Source organism: Schistocerca nitens, chromosome 3 (genome assembly GCF_023898315.1).
Source record: "Schistocerca nitens isolate TAMUIC-IGC-003100 chromosome 3, iqSchNite1.1, whole genome shotgun sequence".
In the NCBI taxonomy this organism is placed as follows: Eukaryota; Metazoa; Arthropoda; class Insecta; order Orthoptera; family Acrididae; genus Schistocerca; species Schistocerca nitens.
Window position 1 is genome coordinate 445,249,802 of NC_064616.1, and position 14,602 is coordinate 445,264,403.

At 40.5% G+C, this 14,602-nt stretch overlaps 1 protein-coding gene across 3 annotated transcripts in view; it reads right to left on the reverse strand.

Moving 5' to 3' along the window:
* LOC126248374 (transmembrane protein 39A) overlaps nucleotides 1–14,602 on the reverse strand; it is a 194,664-nt gene that overhangs the window by 23,262 nt on the left and 156,800 nt on the right. The gene's annotated exons all lie outside the window — the stretch shown is intronic.

The following is a 14,602-nucleotide window of genomic DNA, read 5'->3' on the forward strand; positions in this document are numbered from 1 at the left end:
AAGAATATCAGTGGCTGAAAGGATTATGGAAGGGTCCGCTTTCTCCACATGCTGTGCGGAGCAAGATGAAGTGCAAATCAACTGGAGAACTGGGCGTCGCTCCAGGCGGAGGCCGATGGCTGGTTGAACCACAGGTGGTTGATGAAATCGCTGTTGCTATGGCAAACACCGCCGTGTGCAATTCCAGATCATCAGGCTGTGTGCATGCTGTGTCATGACAGTTGAACGTCCTGTGGTCTACTGTACAGAATGTGCTTCGAATCTGTCTCAAATGGTATCTGTACAAGATCCATATCATACAGCAACTTGCACCACAGGATGCACAACAACGTGTTGACTTCGCTTTCCACTTTCTCACTCGGATTGAAGTTGACGAAGCTTATTTTTCTCTGACAGGTAAGGTGAACACACAGAATTGCCGAGTGTGTGGATCTTCACCTCCAGTCACTGTGCATGAAGTTCCTCTGTATGGTGTGGCTTCATGGCTACGTTCATCATTGGAGCATTCTTTTTTGAAAAGACTGGCACTCAAGGACCAAAGATGTGCAGTGTGACTGGCCAGTGTTAATGCAATGTGCTTTGGCCCAACAGGAGAGAGATGCATTGAACTCAGAAGTTTTCATGCAAGATGGGGCCCCATTGCACATAACTTGTGAAGTTCACCTGCTTCTCCAGAATATATTTGGAAACGATTGAAGTATCAGCCGATCTTTTCCAAATGCTTGGTAGACATGTTCACCTGATCTCACTCCCTGTGATTTCAGGTTGTGGGGCTACCTGAAGGACAGAGTTCACCAGGGGAACATTCATCCATGTGCTGATCTGAAGCACAGCGTATCAAAAGAGGTAGCCAGCATACCTACAGACATGCTTCATTCTGCTGTGCACCATACTGAGTCCCTTTTGTAGCAGTATTGGTACCGGTATGTAGTACCTAGCAGCACATTAAAAATGTTTCAGTTGAATTGATTCTACACTATTTCCCTTCCCCATGTCCTTGACATTAATACTACCAAGTTTGGTACTTCATATGGTAATTAGTTTTCATGTTATAACGTGTCAAATAAGAAAAGTTATGATCACCTGGTAGTACCTCTAGCCTACCACCATAATCATATGAGAATTAAAAAGGTGGCTACCACTACATTATTTAGCTGTAGTCATCGTTATCCAGATTATAGCCAATACAATTTCTGCTTGTGGAAGAATTGCTCAATAGTGTGTGTGATTAGCATCCCACACACAACAGACCCATTACATGCCATTTAATCACAGCAAAATGCTCTATGCGTACATATTTATGCCAGTGACTTAATTTATTTTGCAGTATGTGTCACCTCATAGTGGAGGCTACAAAACTAGCAACAGTCTGTGACACCATCATTCACACCCATTCCTCATTGCCTCCACCTCCAAGCCTATTCCAATTCATCCCCACCCACTGTGGATGTCTCAAATTGTGACACTGTGCAGATTTATATGTACATTTCTGACATTTTGTTATCAGATTTATGGACTAGATATTCTGCTGTTGCCCCAAAGATGATTACTTAAGACAAATATGTCTATTCCGTATAGGGATCATCCGATATTTTGATTCGTCCAGCTCTACCATCCAAAAAGTAGTGACAATAGGTGACAGACAAGTGTGTATCAACTAGTAAATAATAATACAGTGCGATGGGGCGGAAAATAAAGAAGTAGTGCGGTTGCAGAGAGTTCACACGAATGTGTAAATACAAATGTTGCTTAAAAAATGTTATTGCAAATTTTGGCTCTCACATAAGTCTCAGGGGATCATTTCCACACTTGGTGCATTAGTACACTTCCACACCCGCGCATTTGTTATAATTTTTGAATTAATTATTCTCTCAGACATAAGTACAGTTTATGCTAGGGAACAAGAATTAGGCGATTATTATACTAAAATCACTTTTTCACGACACAGTTCAATCACTATTTATTGGCGTTGTCCTTTTCTTTCACACAATGAAATTAGCTCTGGTGAGACGGTTTACAGTTTTACTTTAATAATAATTTGACTCTGAGACCCCAATAGCAGTAATGTAGGCTGCTATAAACGAAAATTATTCAAATAATTCGAACAGAGCCACAAGTCCCACTGTCCTCTTTGTTCTAGAAGTTTTGGCGCGAAACCACAGATCGCCATATGTTCACTTACGCCAATGCATACCTCGTAATTGGCACTCTCGCACAAATAATCGTAGCACTTCCAGTTCACCAGATATATGCTTGCACTATTAAACAATACTCTTTGTCAGAATAAATCGGCGTGAGAAGAAATTCTCAAACGACCACTTGGGCCACCCTCAAGTGGGGCTTGCTCGCCACCCACCCTCCAAGACGACTGACCAATGACCTTTCTTCTTCTGCTCCCCCTCATTCCTTCCCCGTATGGGGGAAGGCAGGCGCATGGAGAGCCTAGTGCTCTTTGGTGCCTTAGCTTAGCTTATGTTGTTCTGTTTGGACACCATTTATTTGTTGAGATGGGGAAATTTCTTTTTAGTTTCCTGTTGATTCTTTTGTTTTCTGGTGAGAGGATGTGACAACCCTGGCATTTGCCCAAGTGCTAAAGCAAACCTCTCAAAAATCTTAGCAAGGGTCCTTGTGTTTGATGTTGTTATCTTCTGCCTTTGTTGTTCTACTTTTCTTTGAGTGTTAATCTTCTATGAGGTGGCTGATTAAGTTGGATCTGTTGTTATTGTCACTACTGTCTTCAGTGTATGCGATGCATTCTTTTATTGTTTTGGGTGGAAAAGCATATTTGTGTTCTGGAAAGTTGAATTCCATTGGTGTGTACTTAAGTAGTTCAGTCGTTAGTGTTCTGTTGGTTTCTCTGTTTTTTCCAATTTTTGCCATCAGTTGGATCCATCTCTCTTTTATTGGGGTACCTTCATGCTTTGGTAGACTGTGTTGTTGTCTGTTCTCCTGTCAAGTCTTCCTGCGATGCGAAGGATTTTCCTCTCTAGATCTTGTAGTTTCTGCGTGTTATTTTTGTTTGTCATCCAAACTGGGGTGGCATACTCGAGGACTGGCCATATAAACGCCTTATACGTGTGGATTAGAGTGTCGTTGTTGGCAACATTTGCTCTGCCCCTTACAAGTTTGATGATGAGATTACATCAGTTGTTTGCTTTATGGGTTATTTTATGAGTGTGCGGAATCCATGACATCGTGTAATCAAGGGTCGTTCCTAGGTACGTAGCTGTGCCTTGTGGTTGGATGGTCTCTCCACATAGTCTTATGTTGAGTTATTGTAGTAGTTGTTCTCTCCGTCTTGAGAATTGTTTGTGGTTGAATAATACCAGCTGCGTTTTTTGGGCGTTTGGTTTTATTCGCCATTTTCTTATCCATGTTTCTAGTTGGGTGATGTAATTGTTATTCTTCCGGTTGATCTGCTCTATCGTTTGTGCTTGGCACCAGTAGGCTGTATCATCAGCGTAGAGTGCCAGCCTTTCATTCCAACTTGTCGGGTGAGGTATATAGGCTGTATAGGAGAGACAACAGAATTGCTCCTTGTGGCACGCCTGCTTCTGGGAAATATGCTTGTGAGTGGGATTCGTTTACATATAATCGAGATGGCCTGTTGTCTAAGATGTGGGTCAGTAGCAAGGTTAGCTGGGTTGGCACCCCCATCTGGTGGAGTTTATAGTAAAGTCCCTTGTGCCACACTTTATCAAAAGCTCTTTCTATGTCTAAGAAGAGAGCTGAGGCATAGTTCGTCAGGTTTAAACCTTCTCTGATACTGCTGCAGATTCGGATTATAGGATCTATGGTTGAATGATGTTTCCTGAAACCTGCCTGGGTTTTCAGAATGATGTTTTTCTCAGCAAATTTGGAGAGCCTGTTGTTGATTATGTTTTCAAATCCTTTTCCTATTACCGACAGTAGTGTAACAGGCCTGTACGATTTAGGGTTGTTTGGTGATTTTCCTCGTTTCGGAATCATTATAATTTTGGCTTCCTTCCACATTGTCGGAATGGTTTGTAGTTTTAGGGCAGCATTGTAAATGATGTTAAGGCAGTCTAGTATTTGTTTTCGCGGTGCTAGCCGAAGTTGCTGTTGTGTGATTTTGTCAAGACCAGGTGCACTGTTTTTCGGTTTTAGTAGTGACTGTTCGATCTCTTCTTCAGTTACTGTGGCTGTGAGTTTGGATTCCTCCTGGCCAAGATAGCTGCTCGCTTATATAGGCTCAGATGTCCAACCCCCCTGGTTATTTAAGCACCAGTCACACCAGTTAAGGTTACAAATTTTGATACATACATCCCTCGACAGAAATAAGTACACCATCGGAACCGTGCTAAAAAGTACCTCTTATTTACTATGTTACATTAATTTATAGGATTATTCTATCGACCGTAAATCAAGTTTTAGTTTTTGCAAAATTTCGCCACTTAGCGCAAATTTGTTTGTTTACAGCTGTGCTGCAAAGTTTTAACATGGAACTGCATATAGCACTATTTTTAGGCGTAATCTATAGTGATTGCACTGCTCAAAATCTTCATATCTATAATAATTAATTATGGGTGATAAATGTTAATAATAGTTTGCAAACAATGAAAACTATTGCAAGTTACATGTATAGTATAACATAACGAGTTTAAAATACATGTGATGCCACCCCAAATATTATATAGTGTCGTTCTTTACGTCATGAATTTTCTATTGAATTTTATACACAATTTCCCCTCAAACTTCGTTTATTGCTCTTTACGGGCTTAATTATTTATGAATCTTAACATATGACTACGGCACTTGATCCACTATGACGAGACTTTTTAATGAGTGCTCGCTCATCCCTGTAAGTTGTTATTTACTATAATTGCGAGGGTTCTGCGGCCAGAGTCAGTCGACATAAAAGTTTTCTGGGTATGGTACCACGTCATAATGTAAAAACTACTGCTGCTGGAGAAAAACCAACATTTCGGCCACAATTGCAGCAGCCTTCTTCTGGGTCTAATGGTTATTTACTATTTTTATTAATTTTTCAGTATTCATGATATCACTCGATTTTGAGGTTACTATAACTTTTGCGTCTCACGACTTGAAATAAAGATCGATCTTTCAGAAGGTGCATGTTGCTGACCACAATCCACTGCCACATTGCTCTTCACCGTAAGTTACATGGTTTTCGCGTAATGCGCGAAAAACCAAACAATGCCCCAAGCTGCAGGCCACGTGGCCGCCGGAGACCATCCCACCGACCGTTGCAAATCTCGTGCGGGTGCGCCATGCACTTCCGTGAAACACGCACTATGTAGCGCGCTCCACAAAGCAATCCTTGCATACTATAAATATTCATCTAGTAACTGGGGTTTGTACCACCACAACAGTAATAATTACTGTAGTTTGGCTGGCAAATTCCATCAATCATGAAAAGCTTTTTTTTTTTTTTTTTTTTTTTGTCTACAAACTACTGCAGTATGAACTCTAGTGTTCCTTAGGATTCCATTACTTAAATTTTTTTGGTTGTTTTCCGTTACATGAGACAGAGAAAAAGCATCAGACCTCAAACATACTTTTACAGCCAGATTTGAATCCATGGCTACAACTGCCGTAACACACAGTTCACAGGTGATACCATAATTTGCATAACACATAAATTAGAACTAAGTAGCTTATGTGCACTTGAAAGTAGTACACAAGTAAATAAGTTCTCAGAAGGATATAATTAATTTTCCACTAGAGTGCTGGTTTTAGTATGGATTGAGGAAATAAATATTTTAAGATTTTTCAATATAGTGCAACACCAAATTCTTATCGTAGTCGGCATCAGGTACATTCCTATTCAAGGACTTGCTGAAACCGCGTTTATAAAGTAGAATGAGCCTTGTTATTTTACTAATTAAGATGTGGAGAACATGCAGCAAAGAAGAGTGAAGATATTTGTGTACAGGTGTATTCAGCACTGACTTACAAATTTTATGTGGCAGATAACATAACAGTCAGATAATTTCAGGAATCCTTTAGTAATTACTCAGGAAATCGACTGAAGCAAATTATTGTTGCTTTCAGAGTCATATTCAACCCCAAATGGATTAATACTTAAGATGGCAGCGCAGTCCAGCAATTACGCTTTGATAATTCCCATACAGATATCCTCACAGCCTGAAGGAGCAGTTACTGCATGAAACTATCAGGAACTAAATTAAGATCAAACTGGAAGAACTCAAGGAAATGCACAGAAGCTGTCCTTGACTTTGTTTGATAAACCTCTTATTACTACACTCCTGGAAATGGAAAAAAGAACACATTGACACCGGTGTGTCAGACCCACCATACTTGCTCCTGACACTGCGAGAGGGCTGTACAAGCAATGATCACACGCACGGCACAGCGGACACACCAGGAACCGTGGTGTTGGCCGTCGAATGGCGCTAGCTGCGCAGCATTTGTGCACCGCCGCCGTCAGTGTCAGCCAGTTTGCCGTGGCATACGGAGCTCCATCGCAGTCTTTAACACTGGTAGCATGCCGCGACAGCGTGGACGTGAACCGTATGTGCAGTTGATGGACTTTGAGCGAGGGCGTGTAGTGGGCATGCGGGAGGCCGGGTGGACGTACCGCCGAATTGCTCAACACGTGGGGCGTGAGGTTTCCACAGTACATCGATGTTGTCGCCAGTGGTCGGCGGACGGTGCACGTGCCCGTCGACCTGGGACCGGACCGCAGCGACGCACGGATGCACGCCAAGACCGTGGGATCCTACGCAGTGCCGTAGGGGACTGCACCGCCACTTCCCAGCAAATTAGGGACACTGTTGCTCCTGGGGTATCGGCGAGGACCATTCGCAACTGTCTCCATGAAGCTGGGCTACGGTCCCGCACACCGTTAGGCCGTCTTCCGCTCACGCCCCAACATCGTGCAGCCCGCCTCCAGTGGTGTCGCGACAGGCGTGAATGGAGGGATGAATGGAGACGTGTCGTCTTCAGCGATGAGAGTCGCTTCTGCCTTGGTGCCAATGATGGTCGTATGCGTGTTTGGCGCCGTGCAGGTGAGCGCCACAATCAGGACTGCATACGACCGAGGCACACAGGGCCAACACCCGGCATCATGGTGTGAGGAGCGATCTCCTACACTGGCCGTACACCACTGGTGATCGTCGAGGGGACGCTGAATAGTGCACGGTACATCCAAACCGTCATCGAACCCATCGTTCTACCATTCCTAGACCGGCAAGGGAACTTGCTGTTCCAACAGGACAATGCACGTCCACATGTATCCCGTGCCACCCAACGTGCTCTAGAAGGTGTAAGTCAACTACCCTGGCCAGCAAGATCTCCGGATCTGTCCCCCATTGAGCATATTTGGGACTGGATGAAGCGTCGTCTCACGCGGTCTGCACGTCCAGCACGAACGCTGGTCCAACTGAGGCGCCAGGTGGAAATGGCATGGCAAGCCGTTCCACAGGACTACATCCAGCATCTCTACGATCGTCTCCATGGGAGAATAGCAGCCTGCATTGCTGCGAAAGGTGGATATACACTGTACTAGTGCCGACATTGTGCATGCTCTGTTGCCTGTGTCTATGTGCCTGTGGTTCTGTCAGTGTGATCATGTGATGTATCTGACCCCAGGAATGTGTCAATAAAGTTTCCCCTTCCTGGGACAATGAATTCACGGTGTTCTTATTTCAATTTCCAGGAGTGTATTTTGGATTTTCTCTATTTTATGCACACTAGAAATACAAAATTTGATTCATGAGGCACATTTTGCTTTTCTTGGCAAAGCATCAGCAACAATTATAATGTAATCACTGTGTGTAGATTATACTAACTGTACGATCAAAATGGCACGGGTACTATGTGAATGATGTGTGTTATTCTGGCCAACTGCTCTGAATGAGGTTAATGGTAACACATTCAATCTAGTGCTGTCTACTTAAGTAAAGACAGCATGGTGGTGTCACTGCTTTTTATGAACAACAACTCTGACTGAACTCTACCCTCTTTCATCCTGCTCCACCAGCTAGTATCCACTATGCACCTGCCCTGTTACATCGCCTCATGCTTCTCTCAAGATTTCAAATGGCTCTGAGCACTATGGGACTTAACTTCTCAGGTCATCAGTCCCCTAGAACTTAGAACTACTTAAACCTAACTAACCTAAGGACATCACACACATCCATGCCCGAAGCAGGATTCGAACCTGCGACCGTAGCGGTCACGCGGTTCCAGACTGTAGCGCCTAGAACCGCTCGGCCACTCCGGCCGGCTTCTCTCAAGAACAAGAACAGACTGAAACAAAAGAACTCATAACACTTGAAGAGAAACACCTGTCGATCTGCTCAATGCAATACACAAATAATGTCTCATTAGCACCAAGCAGGCAAGGCACGTATGCTGCTCAAGATGGTGAGTTGCAATAAACTTCTTGAAGGAAGGGAAAAAGATATGAAAACTGAGTAAGCTACAAATAAATTTTTGTCTAACATGAACCATGCTGTGAATCGAACATACGCTTGAGTGCCATGACGTATTCCTTTTCAAATGAAATTGTTGTTTTTATTATGTTACAGCATGTGATTGCAAGGCAATGCCAAATGCCAGTTATATTCATCACCAACATTATTTATTTTTCCTCCACTGCCATTTAATGATTGTTTTGATATTATTGATGCAATATGTGTACTGTTATGAACAATTAAAAGCAAGCTTCTGTTTAAAAGAGTACAGTTAAATTTTTGGCTATAGCCCTGAGCTGTTTATCGCTTCTGGCAAATTGATAATCTATTATCACTACTATCCAACTTTCTGCCAAGTATACGTGTGAGTGTCATTTGACAGCTTTTACAAGTTGCCAAATGAATAATTATAGATACATGTATCACCTCTGTAATGACACAAACTTTTGTGTGTCAGTTTGCGAGAAACTGCAAAATAAAGTTTGTGTTACACTTTTACAAAGGGGTAATAGTAGAAAATAATAAAATTAAAGTTGTCTCATGTAGATGCAACACATTTTTACTGTAGGTTAATCAAAGGCATATTTATGGATCATAGCTGCAACTTTTCATGAAATAAGTAATTACTGAAATAATGCTACTCAACACAGCTTGCTTCACACTTCATTTTGCCGGTTTTAGCACTGCTTTAGCAATTTAATAAATCTTTAACGCACCTCATTTTGCAAAAAACATTTTTATGGACTGTATCACACATTAAATGTTGCTTACACTGCAGTTTGCCTCAAGATCGATTTGAAAAATGACTTTCTTCTATTTGACATCAATTTGAATAATCTGACTTAATGAACATAGCCCTCAATTCATGAGCTGCTAATGATACAAATATGATGAGAGAGTTCACTTTTGTGGTAATTACACTTGCTTAACATTATTATCATCTGCTAAGCAATTGAAATGACAGTCGCTACACAGGTTCTATACATTAAAGTTAGTTATGTAATAACCTCCATGCAATCCTACTTCCAATTATCTGAAATATTTTGTCAATTAGTTATTTGAATAAATAGCCACGGCCCTCTGATTCATCTTATTTCACATGGATTAGTGGGTCAACAGAAAAGAAAGGATACCATGAAGGTTCTACTAAACAGATAGTAAGACAGCTGTTAGCAAAAAATAATGTGTCATCTAGAAATTGGCAACTTTGTGGAGGTCAACTTACTTCCTGGACTGGAGCTGAATTACCCTACTACATTTAACAGGCATGTACTTGTAATATTGATGAGATATTCTGAACAATTCTTGTGTACTACAAGAGAGAGTGTATGAAAAAAAAAAATACTGTAAGGAGGTTATTTTAAGAGTAAATTACAATTTCTCTGATCTTTTACTTTGTGAGAAAACTGCCTCATTCTGCCTCAGCCACTACAACACCAAAGAGAGACTGTTCACACGATCGATGCCTCACTAGTTGTGTGATACTGCACCTGTAGCTGTAGATTTAAATATTGCTGGATGATTTTCCTCGTGTAATTGAAAACAACCACAAAAAAAGTTTGGTAATGCTATCCTAAGGAACACAAGAGTTCATACCGCAGTGTGCTGTGTAGACGAAAAAAGTAGCTTTTCATAATAGTCGAATGATAGATGGAATTTGTCAAACTACACTATTACTGTATTATTATTATTTACTAGTTGATACACACTTTCCTGTCACCTACTTTCACTACTTTTTGAATGGTGGAGCTGGAAGAATCAAGATATTGGATGTTCCCTACACAGAATACACACATTTATCTTAAGCATCAGCAGAATATCTAGTCCATAAAGCTGATAAACTGTCAGAAATGTAGGTATAAATCTGCATCTAGTGTCACAATTTGAGATATTCACAATGGGTAGGGGTGAACTGGAGTGGGGGTGGGGGTGGGGGGGGGGGCAGTGAGAAGTGGGTGGGAATGATGGTGTCACCTCCACAAAAAGGTGACACACTCCAGCAAAAGAAATTAAGCCACTGGCATAAATATGCAAGTACAGTGAGTGCATTTTGCTGTGATTAACTGGCATATAATGGGTCTGAGTTGTGTGTATAGTGTAGGGGTGTTAGTGGTAACCACACACTATTGAGCAATTCTTCCACAGGTAGAAATTGTCAGGGCTATAATCCAGCTAACTATGACTACAGCTAAATTACTGTACTGGTAGTTTGGCATCATGAATCAGCAGTGCATGGATAGTATCTTAAATTACAGAACCTTCAACTCACCTGTGCCATCACATTACACCTTGATATATCTAATATGAATAATTTGGTAGGCTAGAGGCGTTGTTTGTATGTAACAATAAATAATTAAATTAGCCCCCTGAATGGCAAGGTGACAGCCTATTACACGCACCTTGCCCCCTATCCCCTGCCCTACTGATGCCAGTACTGTCAGAGAGCTGATTCATCAGTACTCCATTTAGTTTCGTTTAGCCTATAAAATTCACCACTACATGGTGCTAGTGTGCTCAGTATTGATGCTTAATGTTTCAGTTGATGTTGTTGACTTTTGAGCACTGCTGCAGCGAAATATAGACAATCTGTAACTCTGATACTGTGTTGTTCGTTTGTTGACCTCATGCTTCATAGCACTTGTTTGCATTCTGTTATTTCAGCCTATGTCATTTTGTGCATATTGTTATTTAGTACTGCCTCTGTGCTATTTTTCTTTGTTTTTGTTTGCAGTTTCTGTATTTCATCTGCCTTTGTTTTTTTTTTTTTTTTTTTTTTTTTTGTTTTTTTTTTTTTTTTTTTTTTTTTTAATGAGTCCTAAATCTGGCCCAAGTAGAGGACTTGCTGACTATGAAATTGGCGAGTTATTCGAAAATAGTACTGATAGAGAATATTTTAGTGAAAGTAGTAACAATTCAGAAAGTGAAAGTGATGTTCTTGCTTATATATTGAATTAAGTGAAGACCAAATGGAAGAAGCACATTTCACAGGCTGCATGGACCAAAGCACATACTGTCAGTGGAATCTTCTGCAATTGATTATTAAATTTATTTTGCCCTGCAGCATTTCTTCAACTGACTGATTTAAATAGCTATGCAGGTTATATTGAAACAGGCTGCTACTTTCTCCAATTCATATGAAAAATGGAAGAAAGTCACAATAACTGAGAAAAGAACTTTTATATCATGCTTACTCAGGCACTCTACAAAAGACCTACAATGCTTTCATACTGGAACACAAAAACCATCCCAGGCATTTCCATGGTTTGGCAAAATATAATCTGCTCGCTGATTTAGACATCTTATGAAATTCTTTCATCTTGTTGACAGTGAGAAGTTTCCAGCACCAAGTCATCCTGATTAGGACCTGTGTATCAGACACCAGCCTTTGGTTGATTGTGCCAGTAATGTATTCATACATTACTCGCCACATGAAGAGCTTAGCACTGATGAAATGGTAGTTGATACTAAATGTCACATTACCCTTTTACAGAATTTGCAAACAAACAACACCACTGCTGAGGAATTAAATTCTGGATGCTTTGCGACTCCATAACACACTACTGTCTTGTGTTTGTGATTCAAAAGGTGGCTTAGGATTCTGTGTTGTTCAGAAGTTACTATGTTTAGGTATTTTTTTGAACAAAGGATATCATGTTTTTGTAGGTTACTTTTTTATTTTTTATGTCTGTACTACTTGTGAAAAGCCAAGCCTTTTCAAATTAATTAATTACTTGCACTTATGGAAAAAGAAAATTTTATCCACACAAATTTAAAAATAAATTTGGTGTTGGGAGAAAGATGCACTGCAGGTCAGGTCCAGTACTGCCCTGTGCATGCACAGAGAAAAACTCTAAGCAAACATCCTATCTTATCATTGTCTAGTACAGTTGCTATTGGTGATATTGAAGTCCAACATAAAAACAAAATAGGGAAAAAGGCACAAATAATACTCCAATACAAACAGTACATGGGTGTAATGGACCAACACACACATCTGATATGATGCTGAATGCTTATTTGGATGAGAGGAGATTACTCTGTTACTGGAAGAATGTAGCTGTCAACATTATGTCACGAATGGTGTTAAACTCATACCGTACAAAGAGCACAAAAAAGGAATAGAAACTTATTTCAAATATCTTTTTACTGTATTGGCAATCTAACCTTTGTCATCTGAAATGGTTTTTAGAGAGGGGTGAAAAAATAACGATGATGATGATGATGATTATTTGGGTTGAGGGGGCACTCGACATCATGGTCATCAGCACCCTGACGAAAAGTCAACATGAAATCTCATGGGTGGGGATGAAGGCTGTCCCCACATGCAGAGCACTTTATAACGTACTAAAGTCTTCCGCCCTTCCTCACCATTTTCGGGATGAGGCCTGACAGTTCACAAAATTTCACCACTCTTAACACTAGTATCGGTATCTGTGAGGATGGTGGGGCAGATCTCCAGCGTGACCGAGGGCTGCCCTAATATCAGTATATAGGACACACGTAGCCACAATATGCTGAACTGAAAGCGGCACGCCACAAACTTCACAGAATGATGGATCCTCCCACCAGAGGAGGAAGCCATGTGTGAAAGGGCTATGCCCGATGTGCAGTTTGGTAAGCAAAACCTCCTTCCAGCAGCGAGGCTGGGGGTGAAAAGAAACCACAACCAAAATGCAAATTGTGATCCTTATGGTTCTCCAGGTTTGAGAAAAACTTCCAGACAAGAGAGAGTCAAGATGCTGTGTGCGTACTACTGAAGGATAAACAGGTTGTATATACGGACAAGGAAAAAAAAAAAAAGAATCCCGTATTTTTCCCCGTTAAAAATACACGTTTTCCTGGGCAAAAATGCACTTTTTCCATGTTAAGGGACAGTATTCTTTCTCTCAGAGCTATAAAATTTATCAATGCTGTGAATGGTAAAGGCTTTATACACCAGAATAGAACTTCCCAGCACTTTTGGAGGGGGGGAAAAAAAATGTACAGCAACATGTACCGCGCACATTTTTGTATTATGAAAGTATAAATATGAATTCCATCATACACAGCATGTTAGTTTCTGAAGCACTGAAATCAAGATTGTTATGTGCTTTTGTCAGCCAATCATAGCTTACGTCACATTATCTCGCCAGCAAATGACAGCAGATATTCTGAGCATTGGACACATGATGTAATCAGCCAATACCGACATCACTGTTAAGTAGCGTGAACAAACAACTAGGAAAAGTTCATAGTTTAAATTAATATACACATAGCATAGCAACAAGAAAAGTTAAGCTTTCACATATAATACTGGTCTTTCTTTGCACGTGTTACAGTTTAAGATATCTCAAACACAAATGTGTCAGTAAACTTTTAAATGATGACATAAATGTCTTATCTACGAGGCCATAAGTTTTCTAAATGGTTCATTCTCAAAGTGTTAAGTTTTGAATAAGAGTCAAATGGTCTGTGATTTAAGAAATTTTCTCATATGTAACACAATTCATCTTGTGTAAAAGGAAATTTACTTTGAAAGTAACGCTTTTCAAACCACCATTTTCCCACGACGTGTTAGAGGTTCGTTTGGGAGCAGTTGCCAAACAGAGCAAGAACACAAGTGTTACTTTGCATGCGCAGCTACAATGATGTAGCAAGACTGTGCTCTTATACCTATTGTCACATGTGCTTTTGGAATTTAGTGTGTAGTGGAGTATCACATGACCATGTGTGGCAATGCAGTACGTTTTTCGGAGGGGACATAAAGCAGTTAATATACTTAGGGGCAACTGTTTTATCGTATCCTCAACAGGTAAGGAAGGCAAAATTAGGAAGCAGTTCTTGGCACAATATTTGTTTCAAAAGTTGACTCTACAACTCAAAGTACCCTAATATATTTCTTTCTTTCTTTCTTTCTCTTTTTTAACGTAGATTTTTTTATTCGTAGTCTGCAATACTGTTACGTAGCATTTCCCATCAAGTTTACATCCACACAGCAATGCAAAAAGCTAGTATGAAGGAATATAAATTTCTTGCAAAAAGAAAAAGAAATACCATCGTTTGTATATACCAGAACTAAGAAGAGTAAGCTTTTAATGACTTTTCAAACTGTATAAAAGTTAACAAGATACTGTACAACTGGCTGTTCATATTCTACTCCAGGAGTAAATATAAAGCCTTGTAAGAAGTTACATCAGGGT